At 42.0% G+C, this 16,337-nt stretch overlaps 1 protein-coding gene across 2 annotated transcripts in view; it reads right to left on the reverse strand.

Moving 5' to 3' along the window:
• The window catches only part of rapgefl1 (Rap guanine nucleotide exchange factor (GEF)-like 1), a 79,921-nt gene that overhangs the window by 58,093 nt on the left and 5,491 nt on the right, over window positions 1-16,337 (reverse strand). Inside the window, exon 1 of one of the 2 annotated variants that reach the window (XM_078529320.1) lies at window positions 4,576-4,598. The exons of the other annotated variant lie outside the window; for it this stretch is intronic. The gene's annotated coding sequence lies outside the window, so the exon portion shown is untranslated. Of the gene's footprint in view, window positions 1-4,575; window positions 4,599-16,337 lie in introns of those variants that run through there. 2 annotated transcript variants of the gene reach the window in all.

Genomic DNA, 16,337 nt, shown 5'->3' on the forward strand with positions numbered 1-16,337 from the left:
CCTCATGTCACACCAATTCAGAACCTCCTTTTTCCGACTGACTGACTACATGCCCCTCTCTCCCCTCATGATTATATACTCCCCCAAATTAGTTCATTAAGAGTTTTGAGAGAGGGTGAAGGCCATTTGAACTTTGTATTCTTTCTCTTCCGATTCCCGCACTTATATAAGACTCCACTTGTCACCCTCTGATACCTTTGCCAAGGGGACATTCTCTATGTGCAAAGCCAACATGTCTATTCAAGTGTCTTTTACTTTGTGAGCCATTCGGCTGTGTGACATTGAGTCTTAGGAGCGAATATACATGAATTTAAGATCCGTGTTTCCACTGCTGATACCAACAGACCTTAGGTTTCTGATTGAAGGTTTATCCGCCATTGAGGTGAATATATTAAATATATTCAAGGCAAAGTTAGACAGATTTTTGATCCACAAGGAGTCAAGGGTTACTGGGCGGGGGGGGGTGCAGGCAGGAAAGTGGAGTTAAAGCCACAATCAGTTCAGCCATAACCTTATTGAATGGCGGAGCAGGCTCAAGGGGGTGAATATCATTCTCCTATTTCTTATGAACTTATGAGGTAATAGCACCAAGGACAGCCCTTTCTAAAATTCCCAGCAAACCAGGGAATAGGAAATAGGAACGCAAATAGACAGAACTGCCAGCTCATGACTGCATGTTGTCAACAAACAGAATGTTGGACATCCATGGCCCAGTGAGCACCAGAGATGTATTGGACCATGGGACAGATCACAACCCAGCTGGTCCTGTCCTCACCAGATGCCCATCCATGTACTAGCATAGGTAATCAAGAATGGGAACCTAGCAGGTTATTTTCTGCTCCCTCACACGGGGATACTGAGACTGATTGTTTTACTCCCTAATGCTGCTCTTGTAGGTATTTCTAAATTAATATTTTGCACAGAATTTACGGCATAGAATCAGGCCAGTGTTTACAGTCCGCACGATATTATAGCACTCTATTTACTTCATCTCACCTGATCAACGTGCCTTTGCATCCATTTTCCTCTCATGCTTATCTAGATTCCTGGTAAATGTGTCTATAATATACTCAGCTACTCCATGTGCTAGTGGGATCCGCATTCTCACCACTCTCTGAGTGAAGCTGTTCCTCCTGAATTCTTTATTGGATTTATTCATGACTATCTGATATTTTTGGCGCCTAGTTTTGGATTACCCCACCTGTCATAACATCTTTACGTCTACCCTATCGAATCCCTTCATCGTTCTGAAGACCTTTATCAGGTCACAGCTCAGTCTCCTCTTTTCGAGAGAGAGGTGCTCCAGGCTATTCAGCCTTTCCAGATTGCTGAACCCGCTCAGTTTTAGTACCAACCTTGCAAATGTTTTTTTTGCATCTTCTCCCTCTGTATCTTTTCTTCTGTGCTAGAAATTTATCACAGTGATTTTACTTACTCTTTTTGCCAAGCGCCTACTGGCATTGGCTAGAACCTGATCCTCTGTATACAGCACTGGGAGAAAAAAAAATCCTCAACTCACCCTTTTAGAACTCCACGCTCTAGCACAAATTTAATTCGACAGGTCTGTGCAGGGAGCAGCAGGCCCATCAAATCTCACTCACTTGGATTCAGATTCATTCATATAGCCAAGTAGAAAGAAATTGCATCTGGTGTACATTTATAGGGCAGTAAATGATGTTAGGGCAAAAATGTCCCTACGGCAGGAAATACCCCAGAGAAGAGAATTAAGAATTTGGATTGGCATTCATAGAATCATAGAGTGGTACTGCACAGAAGGCCATTTGGCCCATTGTGCCTATGCTGGCAATTCATTGACTATAAAACAGCAAGTTAAAGTTTCCCTTAACATATTGTTTTTTTGACAGGCTCATCCACTCCACTGATTTAAAAAGCATGTTTTGATCAATAGATAGTAGATTTTAATTAGCTAGCTTTTTAAATAATGGGACAATTTATCATTAACAAGCAATGATTTTTGTAAAAATTTACGTGTAAACTTCACTCATTAAGATGCACCAGTGAACAACAAGGTGTCAGCTGTGGTTTAGTTGATTGCCGTCTCCCCTATGAGCCAGTAGGTTGGAGGCTTCAGGTCCACTCCAGGGACTTGGGCAAATAATTCAGACTGACACTTCCGTGCAGTACTGAAGGGGTGCTGCACTGTCAGAAGTGCCACCTTTCAAAAGAGGCGTTAAGCTAAGAGGCATATGCCCGCTCAGATGGGTTAAAAGAACCCATTGCACTGTTTTGAAGCAGATCGGGGGAGTTCTCCTCAGGGTATAAGATATTTGTCCCTCGATCAAAACCATTAAAAAGATCATCTAGTCATTATCTCATTGCTGTTTGTGAGCTTACTGTGCACTGATTGGCTGTTTTGTTTTCTACATTACAACAGTGACTACACTTCAAAAGCACTTCACTGGCTGTGAAGTGCTTTGGGATGTCCTGAGATTGGGAAAGGCGCTACTTAAATGCAAGTCTTTCTTTCTGATAGTTAACAACCACGGAAGTAACCACGTACAAGTACAGTATTGCAGTGGCTGAAAACAATTAACAAACAACATATCTGAAAATCAAAAACCTCTACTCTTGAGATGCAGTTCTTAGAATAATACCTGATGCTATCTTAACAGTAATAGCTTAGTATCAACAGCATAAAATAAAGAGGTTTTCACACCTGTGACAGTCTTCTTATGAACAGCTCTTTACTAACACTGTGCAAGGGAAGGGAAATAGAAATAAAACACATGATCAAGCCATTGAGATGAACAAATGCACATGGAGGATGCCCTTGGGAATCTCCTTGTGCTGCAGTGCCATATATGTTGATGGAACATCAAATGGAACACTTGATGTAGGCCCACGTCAATAACATCCACATCATTCAGTATCTTTGTTCAAGTAAAATGCAAAGTCTACAAATCTAGCGGCTAAAGTTACCAAATAAAATATATTTTCCAAATCTATTCTCTTTTTTTGTAGCCAATTGGTAGACATGAAATACTTTTAAAATGGCAAACCATGCAAAAATAAATGCACCAACCGCACAGAGTCATCTTTGTTGGATCCAATCAATTAAACGCCAGTCTCATCATTTCTATTGACAGTAAAATCCTGGAATAGCTCTTAGTTAAGTCAGGAAAGCATTTAACACATGTTTTATTGGTGACTCTCTGCCTTATTTAGAAGATTGCGGACCTCCTTTGGCATTGCTCACAGATAACACTGAGCACACTCGTGACCCTTAGCTGCTAACACGGAGCCGAGCTGTAAAATGGCCTGTTCCTTTAAGCGCTCACTGTGGAGTACGGGTTGCTTCAGATAATTCCCAGCTGCTTGTAAATCCCTTTCTGTTTAGTTTAAAGGTTGCTTTTCATCTGCAATAGGAGGTAACATCTGAAGTGTGACAAAAGGCGGTGTTTGAGGTGTGATAGAAAGCGACATCTAAAGTGTGACAGGACGTGATGTATGCAGAATGACAGACATGTAATTGATGCCGATTTTCTATATGTGAGTGGAGCTGTTCACAATGGGTCAGAGGTTTCACTGTTTTAAAGGGACAAGACCATTATGCCACATAACACACCATGTATTACTATGCTGCTGTATAGTAGCTGTATGCAACTCAGCGTGTCCTTTTAAGATTGCACCATCTCCCGTGGTCAATTTGAGACTAACTGTTCTTAGCTTTTTAAAAATACTTTCCTTTAAGAGTCCATTAAAGGTGTTTTTGGTGAATGTTTCTCCGTATATTGGAATTTTCTTTTGTGTTTAACCTTTTAAAGTGACACAAAATGTAGCATCGGTAACCGTGAACACCCCAAGAATGATGGGTGTGTCTGCAAACCTTTGGAGAGATCAAGGGGTAAATATATATACAGGCATATATATATATATATATATATATATGCATACAGTACCAGGTTAAATTAATAGATATGCATGGGTATCAAACATAATCTGTGGAATCTGGGTGGTAAGGCACTTAAAAAACATTCTAACTGTTATCTTTCTCCTGCTTCCTTGTCGGAAGTATTACATGAATAATGCAGCAATGCATCACATTTTCAGCTCTACCAAGATACTATGCGGACATTTGGGGCCTTTTATTGAAGGAATTGTGAAACTAAACTGAGGTGGAGGGGTGTAAAAAATTCATTCCTTCTGGTAGATGATGGGAGGGCTGAAAGGTGGGGGTGTTCTGCTGATCGAGTGTTCCTTCTATTTTACAGGAACAGCGTAGTTTACGAGTGAGATTTCAAACAGCTCTTTGCAGCAGGTGGTGGAGACCACCAGTGAAAGATTAGCTGTGGGCTAATTTGGCAGAATCCAAAGTGCAGCAATTTAAAATTCAAAGTAGCAATTTTAATCAACATGGGATCTTTTCTTAATAAATTAAGCTTTTTTTTTGTGTGGAGAGGCAGGTGGGGGTGGGGTGGGGAAAGAGAGGCAAGTTCAAAGAACAATTGTTCAAAGTAAATAATTTCCCAAACGGCTCTTGCATATTCCTCAAGGAGTGTGGGAGCATTGATCAATCAATGTGAGCTTAAACATGGTGGAAGTACTGCAATTTACCTGGATTGAAAGGATATTATAAAAATTCTCTTTTGCGGAATCCTTCATCAACCTTTAAAACGCTTACCCGTTGGTTTTTCTGGCCTACTGCCGGGGAGGGGATATTTTCCCTCTGAAGTATCATCATAAAAATGGAGGTAAGGGAGGAAGGAATAAAGAACAAGGAGGAAAGGAAGATTGATTTATTTAGTATTTAAGTTGATCGCACTTTGTTGTTATGTAGGAATACATTCCAGCTATTTTGTATCAGTCAAATTCCCAGAATAAGATGACTATTCATTCATTCTGTCACTGACAATAATGAGAGGTCCTACGGTTTTCAAAGGATTAATCGTCATGTGGAAGTATTATATAAGATACTTTGACCTCTATAGAGAATTGTCTGGCGTACAATTTTCTGCTTTCGGATGAGATGTTAAACCAACGCCCTGTCTGCCCTGTCAGGTGGGTGTAAAAGGTCCCATCGCACCATTTTGAAGAAGAGCAGGGGAGTTCTCCCTGGTGTCCTGGTCAACACTTACTCTTTAACCAACATCACGACAACAGGTTATCTGGTCAGCATCACGCTGCTGCTTGTGGGACCTAACTAACTGTGGGCCAAGTGGCTGCCGCAATTCCTACACTGAAACAGTGACTGCACTTCAAAAAGTATTTAATTGGCTGTAAAGCGCTTTAGGATGTCCTGAGGAAACTGCACATCCTTCTTTTCTCTTTTGATGCCTTGCGATTCGTCCAGACTTGAGAGAAGGAAGGGAGTTTGTTTGGGTGCCAATTCATAGGAAAAGTCCAAGTTATTATTGAGAAAAAGTTGTTTAAAGCACCTACCTTGTAATTTCACAAATGTGCTCAAACCAAAGGATGTTTCTCTTGCTTCAAAGTGGCTCAATACTTGGTGTAATGCCCAAGTTACCGACATTCAAAGTCTTTATAGCTGTGTGTCACCACTGTGCCAACGTAATAACTACATTTAGTTTAACCTATTAAATGTAATTCATGGATGTACTTGGTGAACTTAATAATTAGTTAACTTACTGCCTGCATTCAGTAATTAATTTCTCACTAACTTTAAAAATCTAGCTGTGGAATACATTTTAACTACAGCAAGGGAACTGGCTGATTTTTAATCATATTTCTGTCTGAATTTAATTTATTTCAGATGGCTGCACTAAAAAAGCAGACAAAAGGAATGTCATGAGAATGCATTAACTGTGTATGTGCTCATATCAACGACAGAGATTTTGAACTCAAGACTATTGGTAAAAGCTTGGCCATTTTATCAATGAACAACGTCATTGAGGTCAGCTGGTAAATGCAACTTATTTCACACCACTGATCTGCATGGTAGTCAATGAATAGCGACCAAGAATTCAAACCCTGACCAATAGTCCCCTTTCCTAGCTCAGAGAACATTGGAACAGGAGTAGGCCATTCAGCTCCTCAAACCTGTTCTCCCATTCAATCAGGTCATGGCTGATCTGTATTTTAGCTCCATCTAGCCACCTTGGTTCCATGACCATTGACAGCTTTGCCGAACAAAAATATTTCAATCTCAATTTTGAAATTTTTGCCACTTAAGCCAATTGCAATACCTCCATTGCTGAAACAAGGACTTGATGGGCCAAATGGTCCCCTTCTGCACCATTAGGACACTGAGGGCAGGAGACAAGAAGGGATAACAGGACCACAGTTTGGGAACAAAACATCTTTGGTGTATGGCTCTAATGTAAGTTATCTTATTCCCTCTCTGCCCCATGATAAATATTCAGCTAGTTTTCTTAAAGAGATATCATTTGGCCTACTCAACTTATTTGGACCTTGGACAGCTGAGGACAATTGCATAATTCCAACGGCATCGTTGTCAGTATGTAAAGATCATTCCAGTCACAGAGAGACATCACCTCACTAAGTAGAACTGCCTTGATTGCATGTGGTAGCATCCTTATGCACAGCTCTTCCAGTTCTCAAGATGACAATGCTCCCCGGAGTCAGACAACAGCCTTCCTGGCACAAAATAGACATGCTTTCCTCCATCAATGCACACAATCGGTGACATATCGGCAGGGGTGCAAAGGCACATGTTCCCTGTGGCGTTTCTGAGAGGGGGGTGGGGGGCAACATTACAGTCCACACTTCAAATTAATTCGGTGGAGAAACAGCCAATTGCACCAATGCTAAATATGTTGTCTGACTGATTATATTGCTTCTCAGTGCAGTCCTTGCATCAACATCTCTGCAGGCCCCTGTTTCTTTCTTTCATGCTAAATGGCACAGTTCAGAGGATGAGCTATACTGACTTCAGTGAAGTACATATAATGAAGGGAGTGTCCAGGATTATTGCCAAAGACATGCTTCGAGGAGTGCTGAATATTGGCACCAGGTAGAAAGAGACAAAAAAGACTCCGTTTTCTGTCTCTATCAAATCCCACCTGAACAGCAAAAAGAAAAATGTTAACCCAAAATCCCATTAACTGATAAACAAAAGCAATAATTTCTTTGAAGGGCTGTCCAGGTGCTGAGCTCTTCTGAGCACATTGAAAGTACAGCTGTTCCCATTTAGTCACTGAAGTGAAGGAACAAGTTGATACTTGCCTGCATTTCCCAGTAACTGAAGATGGGGCAGGTGTTTGGAGAGAGTGGCTTGTTTACCTCAACACAACCAACAGCGTGCTACAAAACTTGAATTCCTGACCCATCAATCTGCTGACAAATACAATGTGGATGTAATGGAGATAATCATCACAAGTAGTCACGTTCAGTGATTGACATGAGCCTATTAGACAGCACTGGAAATTTCCGATTTAGGAAAGATTGTGGAAGATATCATGCAGAGGATGAAAAGAACTGAGGAAGGGTTTAAATATTCATAAGGTCATAATCTAATACGACTATGAGCACTTTTACAGCATCTTTAATGTAGGAAAATGTCTTAAAATGCTTCAAGGAGTATAAGACAAAAATTGACATATTATGAGGGGCGACTAAAAGTTTGGTCAGGGAGGTAGCTTTTAAGGAGAATTTCAAAGGAGGAGAAGGAAGTGGAGAGGCCAAGATGTTTAGTGAGGGAATCCCAGACCCGAGGGCTAGCTGGAGAAGACACATGGTGCCCATGGTGGGGCAGAAGGAGTGAGGGATAAATAAGAGGCCAGAGTTGGAGGACTGCAGATTCGCAGAGGGTAGTAGGAGGTTACAGAAACAGGAAGGCACAAGGTCACGGAGGAATTTCAACATGAGAAATTCCCACTCAACCAGCAGTCACTAGTACTGCACTGAAGTGCCAGCCTAGGTTATTCGATCAAATCCTGGAGCGGGTCTTGAACCCACAACTTTTTGGACTTGGAAACCAGAGTGCTCCTAACCGAGTGCATATAAAGCGCCAGTGGTTGTGAAAATGCTGGTTTCTGAGTGGATCTGAGTGGATAATGATTACTCCCGCCCTCTCCACCCCACCACCAACAACCCCCATGCCCAACTGAATAAAGTATAAGAATTTGCACACCACTTGAGTCCAGCGCTGAAACTTGAACATGGCAAACTGTAGCGAAGGAACGTGGTCCAGTTTTATTGTGTCTGGTTTCAGAACAGCTCGTTTAGACTGCCGGGTCCTTATCTTGGCACGTATGACTTGCATTAGAAAGGAGGCCAGTTGATGTGGAGACAGATACAGTACATGGAAGCTTATGCCTGAAGGAAAGGAATATGTTTGGAATGGAAACAAATAGAACAGCAGGTAACACGACTGTAGCACATGAAGAATCACACAAACATGTGGCTCAACACATAGGACAAACAGACAGTGGTGTCACTACAAGACGGAGGAGTGCAGTCCAAACAGAATAATAGAGGTTGGGGAAAAGTTGTTTGTCTGAAATCAAGATAATCATAGAGTCATTACAGCACAGAAGGAGGCCAAGACAGGCAAAGGAAGGGATTCAGAGGCTGTATAGTATAAATTCTGAGATGGAATAATGAATGCTCTGTACACACCCTGAGACCTGTGGTTGAATTACAGATTTGTAACTCATTCTCGGGTATGCGCTTTTTAAAAATAATGTGTCATCTATAATTATAAACGATGGATTATTATTTGGGCATGCTTTGATGTGATAGCAATGTTATGATAAAGTAACCAAGGACCAAGTGAGTAAGTGAGACATTTGATCTGAAGACGTACACAATACCATATGACAGGTGGTGTGATATTAAATGGCTGTATTGAAAAGCAGGCTACCAGTTTATATTATCATATAGTATAAATTATTCATGAAAGAGGACATTTCCCTTTACTTCATTGTCAGAAATAACCATCTCCTAAACCATAATCCTGAGGCATACAGCATCTCGAAACTAAAACGTGACAGGGGAGAGGAGAGAAAGATTTTCATTAAAATATGTAAAGTTGCAATAATTCACATTTCTCTAAAAGAAACATTTCTGTTTCATGGTTTCAGGATGCCTAATGTGTATTACAGCCAATTAGTCCTTTTGAAGCGTAGTCACTGTTGTAATTTAGGAAGTGTGGCAGACAATTTGCACACAGCACGCATCCACAAACAGCAATGTAATAATGACCCTGAGATAATACCTCCAGAATTCCCCAAAGATCATTTCTTGGCTCCTTCTTCATCAATCTGTATTCTGCCACTTGGCAGCATCATCTGGAAGCACAGGGTCATCTTCCATATGTATGTTGATGACAGCCAATTGTGCCTCTCCACCACTGGCCTCATCCCCACAATCAGCTCTGTACTCTCAGATTGTCTCTGTTAATAAGTCATGAATGATCCAGAATTTCCTCCAATTTCTCTTTGGTCACCAACAAAAGCTCCACTCTCATCATTGGCACCGTTCTCCTCCTAGCCTCCTAGGCTGCTTGCTTAGGCTAAACCAGGCAATGCAAAATTTTGGCATCCTGTTAAGCAAGCCCAGAGCTGAAGTTCAAGACCTTCACATTGCCCATCATCAAAACCCCTTCATTCCACCTTGAAAACATTGCCTGCTTCATCCAGACTCATCCTGACTAACCAACACAATCCTCATCCACTTATATCACCTCTGGACTCAATCTTTCCAATATTTTTCTCGTTAGCCTCCTGGCTTCAAGTGTTAAAAATATTCCTACCTGCATCCTGTCCCAGGCCTTTAACTTTGTTCTGAGATTTGGGTGACACTGGCAAGATTACATTTACTGCCCACCCCCTGTTACCCTGAGAATAATCTGGTTAGCCTTCTCTTTAAACCACTTAGCCACTTACCCATGAGATAGATAGATAGGTTCTTGATTGGTAAGGGGATCAAAGGTTACAGGGAGAAGGCGGGAGAATGGGGTTGAGAAACTTATCAGCCATGATTGAATGGCAGAGCAGACTCGATGGGCCGAATGGCCTAATTTCTGCTCCTATGTCTTATGGCCTCCATCTCATTGACCTATGCTAGTTTTTTGTCTCATCAAATCTTTGTTATTCACAAATCCCTCCATTGTCCAACCCTACCCAACCTCTTCTAGCTTATGGCTGTCTCTCAACTCCTTCTCTAAACTCTCTAGCTTTCAAAAGCTCCCTAAAACCAATTTCTTTAACCAAGCCTTTCACCACCTCCCTTAGCTCATCCCCTGCTCTCAAAGTCTCTGTCTCTTTCTCTCTCTGTGAAATGTCTTGTGATGGTTTTCTGTGTAGAAGGTGCTATGCAAATGCAAGTTGTTGCTGTTCTCAACACTCCTGCCACCCCCCGCCTTGCCACGCCACCCCCCCACCCATCAGATAAAAATGAAACCCATCCATCCATCAGGTCCTGAGAAGAAATCTTGCCAAACAGCGAACCTCACTAAATTCAAACAGGTAAATTCAATGGTAAAATGAAATGGAGCATCAGGTAATAATAGGATTGTGCTGTTAATTAGATGCATTAGTTTTTAAATTTGAGTCTGTAATTTAGCTAGGGGGCCATGGTATGTGTATTTAGTCACATAAGATTAATTTTTAATTACACAGAGGTGTAGGGATAGTGTTTCGATATATGAACATACAAATTAGAAGCTGGGGTCTGTTTGGCCCCTTGAGCCTGCTCTGCCATTTAATATGCTCAGGGCTGATCTGACTGACCTTAACTCTACTTTCCTACCTACCCCCTATACCCTTTGACTCCATTATCAATCAACAATCTTAACTATATCTTATGTGGTTTCATGATATGTAACTGTGAGGTTTGCTAAGACAAAATGTTTAAGGGATTAATCAGCCTAGTGGATGTAAAAGATCCCAAGAACATTATTGGAAAAGGAGCAAGAGAGTTCTCCCCGGCATACTGGCCAATATTTAACCTTGAGCCAATAACACTGAAAAAAAATCCAGTCATTTTCTCATTGGTATTTGTGGGAGCTTGCTGTACACTAATTGGCTGCCATATGTACGAGGTACGAGGTGTACAAGATTATGAGGGGCATGGACAGGGTGGATAGGGAGCAGCTGCTCCCCTTAGTTGAAGGGTCAGTCACAAGGGGACATAAGTTCAAGGTGAGGGGCAGGAGGTTTAGGGGGGATGTGAGGAAAAACATTTTCACCCAGAGGATGGTGACGGTCTGGAATGCGCTGCCTGGGAGGGTGGTGGAGGCGGGTTGCCTCACATCCTTTAAAATGTACCTGGATGAGCACTTGGCACGTCATAACATTCAAGGCTGTGGGCCAAGTGCTGGTAAATGGGATTAGGTAGGTAGGTCAGGTGTCGGTGCAGACTCGATTGGCCGAAGGGCCTCTTCTGCACTCTGTGATATTTCTCTACAACAGTGACCATGCTTCGAAGTACTTCATTGGCTCTAATGACTTGCGCTGAGCTGTCCTGAGGTCATCATAGACATGTTATCAATACAAATCCCTTCTATCTTTCTTTGAAGTAAGCATGTTATTCTTTCTGACTGTGAAGGCATCTAAACACCGAAATATATTAGTATCCTATAAACGGCATCCTTCTTAAAAGCCATAGTGGAGCTTGCTTCTTTAATCCATCTGGTTGAGAAATGCAGAAAAAAAAATGAAATACATTCCAGACCTTTTTTAAAAAAAAATCAAGACTCCCTTTAATTTAAGGATTTAATTTGGTTCCCGACATGTGCAAGTTGAAAGGAATTTACTGTACTCTAAGGTGTAGTATTACTTGTCACTAATCCACTGCAGTCCTAGTGGTGCTGCAACATCACATAATTTAATCATCCTCCACCCATCAATGGAAATCCCCACCCTTTACACGGAGGCAACAGATTGTACTAAATACTTATATTGTTAATAATAACGTTGCTTATCCCAATAATACTGATGGTTTTACTTGGAGGCATGAATATCAGGAAGATCCAAGATTTTATCCCCAACCTATACTGATTAGCTAATCTTAGCCTCATACAGGCATTAAAATTTGGGGAAAGAACTTCTGGGTTAGAGAAGGCAAAAATCAACCAGGATTCTTGCTCCAGATTGCTATCCATCAACCTCTTCTGATAGTCCACGTGCATGGATGTAGGGTTCGGGCACAGTGCAGATTCAGATTCATCGCCTCTTGGCTGACAGACAATAAGAAAGTAAATTCTGCTCTGAAGAAGGGTCATATGGACTCGAAATGTTAACCCTGTTTCTCTCTCCACAGATGCTGCCAGACCTGAGTTTTTTCAGCATTTTCTGTTTCAGAAAGTAAATAAGCTCCACTTTTGCAGTTTATGTTCATCTTAATGCAATTATTCTCATTGACATCATTCCAACACACGCATTGCTGTCCACATCATAGAATCAGCTGGAAAGAGGCCATTCAACCCATCTTGTCTTGGTAAACTATCCAATTAATCCAATTTACCTACTCTTTCCCAATAGCTATGCAAATTTTTCCTGTTCAAGCATTTGTCCAATGCCCTTTCAAAGGTTACTGAATCTACTTCTTCCACCCTTTTAGGCATCGTACCTGAAAGGAAACCACACAAGAGGCTTCTCTACATGATTGAAGCCACTAGTATTAGTGGTAATATATTGAGCTTGATTGGGATCTGACTGAATGGATGTGAGCAAATCACAATTATAGATGAGTTTGGATCTGTTTGGAGCCCGGTCACTAGTGGTGTCCTACAAAGATTGGTGTTGGGATCATTGTTTTTTATGATCTAGATGTAGGCGTTTGAGGGCAGCATCTGGAAATTTCCAGAGCCTGATCCCAGGATCTGTGCAAGTGTTAGGACTGTAGAGGATACTCAATGTGTTGGGAGATTGACCTCACGACTGGTAAATAATGTCTAATTTGGAAAAGTGCAGTGTTTGAATTCAGGCAGAACGAATGCTCAACAGACGTACACCCTTGAGGGAAAAGCATTGAAGTAAATAAAAGAAAGCGATCTGGGTATTCAAGTGCATACATCCCTAAAGGCATATGAACAATGCCTTGAAGCAATAGTCAAAGCGAATGCTGTGTTGAGGTGATTTCACAGGACAATTGATTATAAGACAATGCATACTATTTTGTCTTTGTACAAAGACCTTGCTCAGACTTCACTTCGAATACTATGTCCAGTTTTGGTCTCCTCACATGCTGAGTGGATACTGGGCTGCCAGACCAATTCCAACTATAAAGCATCTTAAGTAAAGCAAGACATTTGGAACTCCAGGCTTTACAGAAACGTAGACTTAAGGTGATCTGATTAAGATAAAAGCAAAAAACTGCGGATGCTGGAAATCCAAAACAAAAACAAAAATACCTGGAAAAACTCAGCAGGTCTGGCAGCATCTGTGGAGAGGAGCACAGTTAACGTTTCGAGTCCGAATGACCCTTCAACAGAACTGTTCTGTTGAAGGGTCATTCGGACTCGAACCGTTAACTGATCTGATTAAGGTTTGTTCAAAGAGAATAAATTGTGTTCCAGATGACAGTTTGTTCCAATTAAATAGGTTAGGGAAGACCAGAGGTCACAATTTTAAATGTAAGATCTAGGTTAGATGCAGGGAGATGGGTCTTTTCCCAGGGATTAGTAGACATCAGGAACAGGCTGCCCTCTCATGTGGTTGACGCTGATTCACTGAATTCCTTAAAGCGAGAGCAAGGCCTGTTTCTGGCCAAGGCAGACACATTAAGGGAGGTACTATAGGGAACGCAGGACCAGAGTGATCCCTGGACTTATTTCGATTGCCTAGATAGTTGGAGAGGAAATTCCCAGGTTTTTTTCCCCCCAAACTGGCCTGGGTTTTAATCTGATTTTTCGCCCTTCCTTGGAGATCACATGGGGGCCAAATCTTCCAGTCTCAGGATCTTCAGAGACTGGATGTAAGACTGAAGATATGCATTGGGACCCTGCGGAAGTCCTGAAGCGCCATCCTACATGGGAATTACCTGGGGTGTTTCAACTTCTGATGGGCACTTTCCCTGCTCCTCAGTACCCGCTGTGAACGTCTCCGACTCTGAGTTAGAGTCAGAGACTTCGGACAGTTTTGTAATACTTACCCGAATGGTTACCCAAGAAATGTTAGGCAGATTAAAACCTAATCTAACTCCTAGGTAACTCCACAACTGACCCCCAATCGCTCACACTGAGCCTTCGACTACGCACCCCCAACCACCCCCTTGACCCAACCAGACCGGACTATCCCCAACCCGACCTACCTGCCCCTTGACCTGAACCAACAATTCCTGGCTCACCTAGCCACTCACCCGCTTAGCCGCCTACCCACTCAACCACCTGCCTCACCCAACCTACCATCCTACCCACTCACTCATTCACACACTAACAATTAAAGTTTGGGCATTTAAACTTACCATACAGCTAGTTCTGTAAAAAGGGGGCATGTCCTGTCTTCTCCTGACTCTATTCCACTCTGACAGAGTCCCCCGAGGGACGCTGCACTGCGCATTTCTGGGAATGCTGGGCTCAGAAGGTCCCAGAAGAAATTCGGAGCAGTGTCGGGTCAGGGGGATTTGCGAGAGCAGCGGCGAACCGACCACCATTGCCGCTGCTCGGAAGATCTGGGCCATCGTTTCTGTGGAGTGGAGATTGTGTGAGACAGGCTGGATGGGCGAGAGGGTCTTTACTTGTCCGTCATTGCTCGTGTGTCCATAAAAGCCATTATTCTCTTTACTGGGGCAGCTCTCAGGCTGCGCGCAACTCTCCTGTTGTTCAAGGAGGAATTTTTTGACTTTGAACATGGCGGCAGTAGACTGCAGTACAATTAACAGGTGGACTCAAATTTTTATGCAGGGATGAAGAGAAACGACTAGGTAAATGCCACAGCAGCACCAAAATATCCATATCTTTGGTAGATATGGCACCACCTTAACTAATACAGCCCAACTCTGGGAACAAGGCACACTCCAAGGCAAAGGTTCAAACTGTAATTGACATTTTGAGAGTAGCAGCAAACTACACAAGTGAAACCAGGTAATAGCTGTCGAGCAGGGAGGGATGATTTTAACATAAAATGATGGTAATGGCTTGGTGGGTTTCAAGTTTAATAATGCAGCAACTCTCTGATATCTCATATCTGCTTAATTGGATTTTTGGAGGCAATGACGCTGTGCAGTCATATAATAATCCATAGTTTTAAGATTTTTTTTTTAATCAGACTAATTAACTCATATCTTTCTGTCTCAATATGAGAGACTAGAGATGAGAGAAAGCAGTGACAATGGGAATGAGATGGTGCAGGATGTACTGTCCTTAGATGCACCATCCTTAAATTAACCCTTAAGATGAATTTGCCCCTTTATGGAGTTTGAGGGCCAAGGAGTAACACTAAGCCCTTTACAAGTTTAGACGCAGTGCTGAATTTTGGAGTTAAAAGCAAAAAACTGCGGATGCTGGAAATCCAAAACAAAAACAGAAACAGAAAGACCTGGAAAAACTCAGCAGGTCTGGCAGCATCGGCGGAGAAGAGCACAGTTGACGTTTCGAGGACTCGAAACGTCAACTGTGCTCTTCTCCGCCGATGCTGCCAGACCTGCTGAGTTTTTCCAGGTCTTTCTGAATTTTGGAGTGCTGTGCGATGCCAGAAGCGTTTAAAATTCGGGTGCACTGACCATCATCCGATTTCTATTTCTGGTTCCATTCCAGTGTATACTGATTACTTTTTATCTTTTGACTGTCAGCATGTAAAATCCATGTATAAATTTGTTCTGACTGATACTCATATTTCAGCGTTTTGTTCACATACAACAGAGTGGAAACCAGATTTCGAAGAGCGAGCATTAAGCAAAGCACGTTGAAGGCCAAATTGATTCCTGTGCCTTTGTGCAATGCGAGTGCATTCTTTTGCTCTAGTTATACTGAGGAAAATCAATGAGCACACCAGTGTTGCTCCTACTGAGGTGGCATTTTATTATTTAACAGGATTTATTGCATTTTGTCGGTTTGGCAGTATGCTTTTCTCAGAGTCAGAAGGTCATGGATTCAAACTTCACTCCAAGACATAAGCAGATAATCTGAACTGACAGTTCAGTGAAATTCTGGAGGACTGCTGCAATGCTGGAACAAGCATTTCGTTTTTGGATTAGACGTTAAAGCAAGGTCTGATATGTCCACTCAGGCAAACACAGGAGGTCCATTGCACTTTTAAAAGATTTGCTAGAATGGGACAGGGAATAAAGGACTTCAGTCTAGATAAGCCAAGAGTATTCCCCTTAAAGCTGAGAAAGTCAAGGGGAAATCTAAAACAGTTGTTCAAAATCAAGAAAGGGTTTTGTTTTGAAGAGTAAATAAGAATCTGTTTCCTTTGGCAGGAGGGTCAAGAATCAAAGAAAGTAATTAGCAA

The sequence above is a fragment of the Cetorhinus maximus genome, chromosome 25 (assembly GCF_964194155.1).
Source record: "Cetorhinus maximus chromosome 25, sCetMax3.hap1.1, whole genome shotgun sequence".
Taxonomy (NCBI): domain Eukaryota; kingdom Metazoa; phylum Chordata; class Chondrichthyes; order Lamniformes; family Cetorhinidae; genus Cetorhinus; species Cetorhinus maximus.